The following is a 7500-nucleotide window of genomic DNA, read 5'->3' on the forward strand; positions in this document are numbered from 1 at the left end:
TCGTACCTTATTTGTTTCTAATAGAAGTTACCAGATTATTATTACTTTTTTTTTAGTTTTAACTCGGTGATCCTAACTTTTACTTGCCTGTCTGACTGTCCTCCCCCCTCTCTCTCTAACATTTTTCTTCCATGCTTCTCCGTCACTCTATTCATTGCGTCTGTCTGTCAGTATGCTTTCTTTTCCCTTCATCTCATAAAAGTATAATACGTCTCTTCCTCGCTGTCTATTTCCGTCCTACCCATTCACATTTTTATCCAGCATACTTTCAGTCGCCACAAAGACTCGTAGAGGAAAAGACACAAAGTTAGCGTTTTCTTCAGGGGGAAGTTAGGCCACAGACAGACACCCTTGCTCCTTCAGTACTCAGCCTGCACGGTTACGTGAGACGGAGGGACGCCGGATGAAATTTCAGGACACGTGGGAGCAGCAGAGGAACAATAAATTGATTGATTGAGCTTGATGCCGTGTGAGTAGAGATAAGGAGGTATTGAAACACTGAAACAGGGTACGGGGAACAGAGAGGAAGGGGTGGAAGGATGTGTGTGGAAGTACTGCGTTATGATGTATGGAAATGAGTGAAGCGTTGCAGTGCGAGTGAAGAGATTAAAGTTGTGGGAAGTGTACGTAAGTGTTATACAGAGGAGTTGAGAGAAGGAACAAGGCAATAGACAGAGTAAAGTGATGTACGGCGTTGGTAAAATGACGTAAGGGAACTTGTTGACATGTGCCGCATAGACTCGTGTTCTGAAACGGTTTGGTCTTTCATTGCGACTGTTGTCAAAGATCTCAGCGTTAATTAATTGTTCGTGTTCTTATTGATGTTTTATTCATAATGCAGAATCCTTGTTCACATATCATGAAACTCATAGATACTTGAAACCCCAAATGACATTCTCTACAGCCTGTTTGAAATTGTAATAAATAAGACAACTGAACGTCTGGAAATATGGACCACAAGACTGACGGACGAAAACGATACGAGATCAATTTTAGTTTTCTATTGGCCTTGGTTTTGTTTACAGGATGACAGAGTTACTGGTTACCTGTCCTGAGCTACAAAACGAAGACGCGGTAATACGGTAATATTGTTAAATAAACCCTGATCAGTTACCAAGTAGTGCCATAAAAGAACATAAAAGTGATTTAATAAAGTACTCCTTGGAATGGCTCCACCGTTTGATGAACTAAGAACAAAATAATACAAGAAAAACAACGGAAGCTGCAAGAAGTCAACAAACCTACACTACACTCGCCAATCAAGTATACAACTCACCTGCCTGTCTACCTCCCTACATTTAATAACGGAACCAATGCGACGGTGAGTGTTATAACAGAACGAGAAAGTGAACTCCTCCTTCAAGTAATTCCATTGTCAGATGAACTAAGACCAAAACAACATACGAAAATAAGAAAAACTGCAATAAGCCATCAGGCCTACACACCCACCTACATTTCATAACCTAACTAATGCAAGGATGAAATGAGATACCCCGCAGGCAGAGGACGAGGCAGCGGGCAGCCCATCAGCGTGTGTCAAGTAATGAGGCGTTTGTCCCGCGCCTCACCTGCCCTCACACAACCCATGCGCGGGAGTCAATGGGGAATCCGAGCTAGTATCCAATAGTCCCCTGATGCAATTGTGATGCAAATTTAGTCAGTAGTATTGTGATTCCCAACGGCGCGCTGTCACTGTGGCTGTGGCGCGGCGTGTTACGAGGGGAGGCATTAGCAGGGGGTATGGTGGGGTAGCATGGCAGGGTGTATCTTATGGGTGTGGCATGGCAGGGCGCAGAGTATAGGAGGAATGCAGCATGGCAAGGGTGTAGCTTATGTTTATAGAGCGTAGCATGGGAGGGTGAAGCAAAGAGAGGTGTGGCGTGGGATATATGCAGCATGGCAGGGGTTTAATAAGAGATGCAGCGTGTGGGTAGTGAAAAGAGGTGTAGCATGGTGACTGGTGCAGCATGAGGGCCACACAGCAAGGCAAGGATGAAGCATAAGGATGTAGTGTGAGCTTTAGCATGGTGCTGATGACAGGATGCAGCATGGAGAGGTGTACGTGGAATGTAGCTTGGCAGAGAACACCATGAGAACCAATCTGAGTCACGTCAATACCAAGGCACCACCCGCGCCGGACACCCCACCTGCTGCTCGTCATTAAACATTTACTGCGACCCGCGGACACCGACACTTGAGAATGAGACTTGAGGCCCCGAGCGGCGCGATGTTCATTACCGCGATGACTGACTGGCTGGCTGGCTGGCTGGCTGGCGGGCGTGGCGCTCAGGTCAACGGGGTCATAGGAGAGCGATACAGATGGTGATACAGGAGGCACTGCGCGTTAATTCTAACTCCTCCTACCTTTCTGTACCGCTACTCATACTGACTAGCTTTTCTTTTTCTTTTGTTTTGCAGTATACTTAAGAATTTTTTTCTCGTTATTATTGCCGTTGTTGTTGTTATTGGTGTTGTTGTTGTTGTTGTTGTTGTTGTTGTTGTTGTATTAGCTCAAAATTCTTCACTCCCATCTCACCCATCCTATCGCCAGGTGTACCTCAGCGCACCTGTGTTACTAACTAGTCTTCATCTTCCCTGCAGGCATTAGGCAAAACCATCGCAGTACATCCTAAAAAGTTAACAGCGTACCGTGACACCATCATCATACTACTTCTTCATTCCCATCTCACCCATCCTATCGCCGGGTACACCCTGGCGCACCCGTGTTACTAATTATTCTCCATCCTCCAGATAAGCATTACACAAGGTAGGCGCAGAAGACGTCACCAAAAATATAAAACTGCATAAGATATAAATACACGCATCTATGTAAACTTCGGTGCAATGACAGATCGAGTTTACCTTTGCATACCTGCGTTACCGACTTAATTCTCCAGATAAGCATAGGTAAAGTAAACACCGTGGTCCTTAGAAATATACTACGATATAAGACGCAGCAATGTGAACTTCAAGACAGAGGTTAGTGTGAAAATACTTATGTACTTTACCTTTTTCTTGATGTGGTGGTGGTGGTGGTGGTGGTGATGGCGGCGTCATGGTGGAGCTCTCTAAACGGTCACATTGAAAGCTCTCCAAGTGTTCAGCTCATTGTACAGTCACGATCAGTAGTCGATTAATATATGACATTCCCTGTATTAACTTTCAGTCTGAAGTCCCTTAGTCTTAGAATCAATCCACTGTCAGGTTACGTTTTTATTTATTTATTTATTTATTTATTTATTTTTTATGCAGGAGGGATACCGGCCAAGGGCAAGAAAAATCCAATAAAAAAGGTCAACTGAAATGAGAAAAAAAGCCTATTGTGAATTAAAAAAAGGCCTACTAAATAAAAAAAATAAAAAATACCACACGTTACTAGACTGAAAGAAAATACGAAGCACAGTGGAGGTGAGTCTAATGCTTCTCGTCTTGTGATCGCGACAGTACCAGTGGCTTATACTTCTGAGAGTCTCCACGTGAACCTGGACTCCTCTGCCACCGTCAGACACCACCGCCTGTGAGAGGAAAGAAGTTGGTTAGGGTGTTATCAAGGTTCACTCTGCTTCCTACCGCTGCCTGCTGGGGAAAAGACGTTAAGTGATGTACGTTAGCTGACCTCAGTACCACGGCATGTTTAATTATGTTCCGAGTATAATTAGGCGATTATATTACGCTATTTGTCATAACGTTAATCGCGGTCATAACGTTAATCGCGGTAAAGAGAAGAGAAAGGAAAGAAAAAAGAAAAGAAAAAAAGTAAAAATGAGGAAAGAAAGTACGAATCCTGTCATTAGCAACTCCACGAGTGTATACTTTATAATTTCGAAAATTACCGAAACGTACTCAGAAAGTACAAACAACTTCCTCCTTTGCGCTGCGTAATTGGACAGACTTATTGACTTAATCATTATCGTGTCTCGGCAATTTACGTAAATGACTTAGGAAACTAACCTAAGAATCTAGAAACAATAAAGTCGCTGACGAAAGAGCGCAATTATTTTATTTTATGCGGAGGGAGATAACTCACTACGGACAGCGTAAGTAGAGGAGAATGTTTCAACGATCTGAATTTGGAGTATAAGGTTCTCTCACTTACTCAGGTGAAATGTCTACTGTCAGGTACGTAATAAAGTCAACAGGTAATTTGTTTTGTCAGGTACGTGGTAAAGTCAACATGTAATTTGTTTTGTCAGGTACTTGAGTCAATAGGTAAAGTTTTTTTGTCAGGTACTCAAACTGGGAGGTAAAGTTTTTGTCAGGTAGGAAAGTCAAAAGGTAAAGTTTTTGTCAGGTACTCCAATCAACAGGTAAAGTTTTTGTCAGATACACGTATTCTCAAGTCAAGTTTTTGCCAGGTATTCATATTCTCAGGAAAAGTTTTTGTCAGATACAGGAATCAACAGGTAAAATTTTTATCAGGTGCTGGAATCAACAGATAAAGTTTTGTCAGGTACTCGAATCAACAGGTAAAGTTTCAGTCAGGTACTGGAATCAACAGGTAAAGCTTTTGTCAGGTACTCGTATTCTTAGGTAAAGTTTTTTTTTCACGTACTTGAGTCTCAGGTAAAGCTTTTGTCAGGTACTCGTGTTCTCAGGTAAAGTTTTTGTCAGGTACTTGTGTCTCAGGTAAAATTTCTACTGATGACTGAGTGTTCTCATTCTTTTGTTAACCACTCGTGTTCTCAGGTAAAGCTTCTCCTCGTACCTTCCAAATCACAGGTAGGGACAGATACATTTTTGCAATTTGACGTACCATCTTCTACGTATCTCTTAAAATGAGGTAACGTTAAGAAGATGCCGAAGAGGAAGAAAATGAGGAGGAACAAGAAAATTGAAAACAGGCGAAATGGAAAATTGAGGAAAGAATAAGTTTTATATTCCTAAAATGTGAGAAGGTTTGAGAGACAGACAGACAGTGACAGTGAAAAAGACAAGACAAACAGACAGATAGAGGTGCAAGATACAAAGACAGTAACAGACAAACAAAACAAAAAGAAAGAGAGAAAAACACAGCAACACAGTAACAAACAACAAAAAGAAAAAAAAAACACAGAAACAGTAACAGACAAACAAACAGACAATAACATTCAGACAGATAGAGAGACAGAGAACGTTACAATGACAGATGACCTTCACTACATCTTCCTTATCTTGGCGTGGCTTACAAAGTGAGGTTCCAGCACCAACAATTACGGGGCAAGAGGGGGGGGGATGTGGCGGGAGCGCGTCTGGCAGGGGAGGGTGGAGGGGGGTGTTTTGGCAGGAGGGGCGGACAATTATTGACGGGCGGACGGAAGGGGGCGGGCAGGGAGGAAGCGAAGGGAAAGAATCAACTTTGCGACGACAATATTTCTAGGAGATATGAAGGCTCCGGGCTGTGTGTTCTGGCAGGAATGTCTCTTGCTTAGTTCCTTTAATATCCGTACCGTCCTCCCACGCCATTTCTATATTTCTCTCTCTCTCTCTCTCTCTCTCTCTCTCTCTCTCTCTCTCTCTCTCTCTCTCTCTCTCTCTCTCTCTCTCTCCTCAAAATGTACGTATCTCGATTTTCTTTCCTAATTTTTCATATATTTTAACTCTCTCTCTCTCTCTCTCTCTCTCTCTCTCTCTCTCTCTCTCTCTCTCTCTCTCTCTCTCTCTCTCTCTCTCTCTCTCTCTCTCTCTCTCTCTCTCTCTCACCGGCATTTTTTCACTCCCTCACGCAGGACACTCCTTAATTATCGCCACCCAGGCAAAGCGGGGCAAGGCAGGGGCGGGGCGGGGCGGGGCAAGGTCCTCCCCCAAAAGCCATTAATCAAGGCAGGAATTCCGACACTGCATCGGAAATCACCCCACCCTCTTCCCCTCCCTCCCTTCACCGCCCCATCCTTCCCCTTCTCCCCTTCCCTTCCCTTTCCTGCTTCCCACAACACACCGGACCTTCACGCCCTCACTCCCCTCCCCTCTTCCTCCCCTCTTCCTCCACTCTTCCTCCTCTCCCCTCTCTGTCCGATCCTCGCATCCTCCCCATCTTTTTTCATCTGTACCCAAACTTTCCTCCCCCTGTCTCCCCCTTCCCTCTCGTCCCCCATGGTCCCTTCCCCTACCAACCCTGCCTGCACTGGATGAATTCTCCCTCCTCCTCCTCCTCCTCCTCCTCCCCTTAACCCAGGATCTCCACGGCTTTCCAGCTTCCCCTCCCTCCCTATCCTTCGCCAAACAAGTGCATATACCGCTATCCAAGCTTTCTTCTCTATCCTACACCAATATTTTTTGCAGTCGATCTCTCGTTGCTCCGTCCTGCATCAACACTTAACGCCCTTACTGTCTCTTGTTTTCGTTTTCTTCCTTCCTCCTATCCGAAAATTTGTATTCCCACCTTCTCCTTCTCTTTCCTTATCTACTGTGTCTTTTCATACCATGTTTTCATCTTTTCATTTTTCCTTCTTCTCAAATTGGCATCTCGCTTTCTGTCTTTTGCTGTTCCTCTTTTCTTTCCCTAAGCTCAAGAAATTCTTTGTCTTCCTCTTTTCTCTCCCTGTGTTCCATCTGTTTCCTATCCTTCCCTTTCTCCATTCCCCAATCTTGCATCTCTTCCTTGTCTTCTTTATCCGCTGCTCCTCTTTTCTTCTCCACTTCTACTGTTCATTCTTCCTCTTATCCTATAACTCTTCCTTTTCCACTAGTCCTTCTGTCATTGTTCCCTATCCCTCCCTTTCTTTCATGCTGCAGATTTAATTCCTTCATTTTTGTGCTCTTTTTCTTACCTATACATAATTCTCTCCCTTTCTCCTTCTCTTGCTTCGCTTTCTATACCCTTAGTTCCCTTGAGACTCGCTAGAGGGCAGAGGTGAGGCAGGTACTGTGATCAACACCTGAGATCTTGCCACCTAAATGACTTCCCATCACCTGCCACAGAATCTCAACCTGACGTGCACATGTGTCCGTTCCTCGCTTCTTCGTCACACGCGACTCCCCTTTCGTTTCTCCCTCCCTTCCTCTCTCCTCCCTATTGCACTGCCTATGTTATTTGTGTTCTGTAAGTCCTGTCCTCTCCCCATGTCCTGTGTTACTCTCCCCAACTGCTCCCCTCTGCTCTCCCCGCCTGGGATATGCAGCAAACGTGGGTGGTGTATGTGTGTCGGTTCTTATTTATTTTCTCTTTTGTTTAGCAGAGAGAGAGAGAGAGAGAGAGAGAGAGAGAGAGAGAGAGAGAGAGAGAGAGAGAGAGAGAGAGAGAGAGAGAGAGAGAGAGAGAGAGAGAGAGAGAGAGAGAGAGAGAGAGAGAGAGAGAGAGAGAGAGAGAGAGAGAGAGAGGATAAACACAGGCACAGAGTCGGACAAACACAAACAGAGAGGAAGGAAAGGGGGGAAGGAAACAAGGAAAAAATGGTGAAAATAGTGCAACAAATATGTTTTTCTTCCTGCGATTACCTCTCGGGGGTTACTCGTACTTTTTCATTTCTATCACACACACACACACACACACACACACACACACACACACACCACACACACACA

The 7500-nt window shown here is 44.4% G+C and overlaps 1 long non-coding RNA gene across 2 annotated transcripts in view; it reads right to left on the reverse strand.

The window, feature by feature from the left end:
* Positions 1-7500, reverse strand: part of LOC135112957 (uncharacterized) — a 97541-nt gene that overhangs the window by 61274 nt on the left and 28767 nt on the right. For both annotated transcript variants that reach the window (XR_010274643.1, XR_010274642.1), the window contains exon 3: positions 3009-3515. This is a non-coding gene — a long non-coding RNA (uncharacterized LOC135112957). The remainder of the gene's footprint in view (positions 1-3008; positions 3516-7500) is intronic.

This window comes from Scylla paramamosain, chromosome 24, assembly GCF_035594125.1.
Source record: "Scylla paramamosain isolate STU-SP2022 chromosome 24, ASM3559412v1, whole genome shotgun sequence".
NCBI lineage: Eukaryota > Metazoa > Arthropoda > Malacostraca > Decapoda > Portunidae > Scylla > Scylla paramamosain.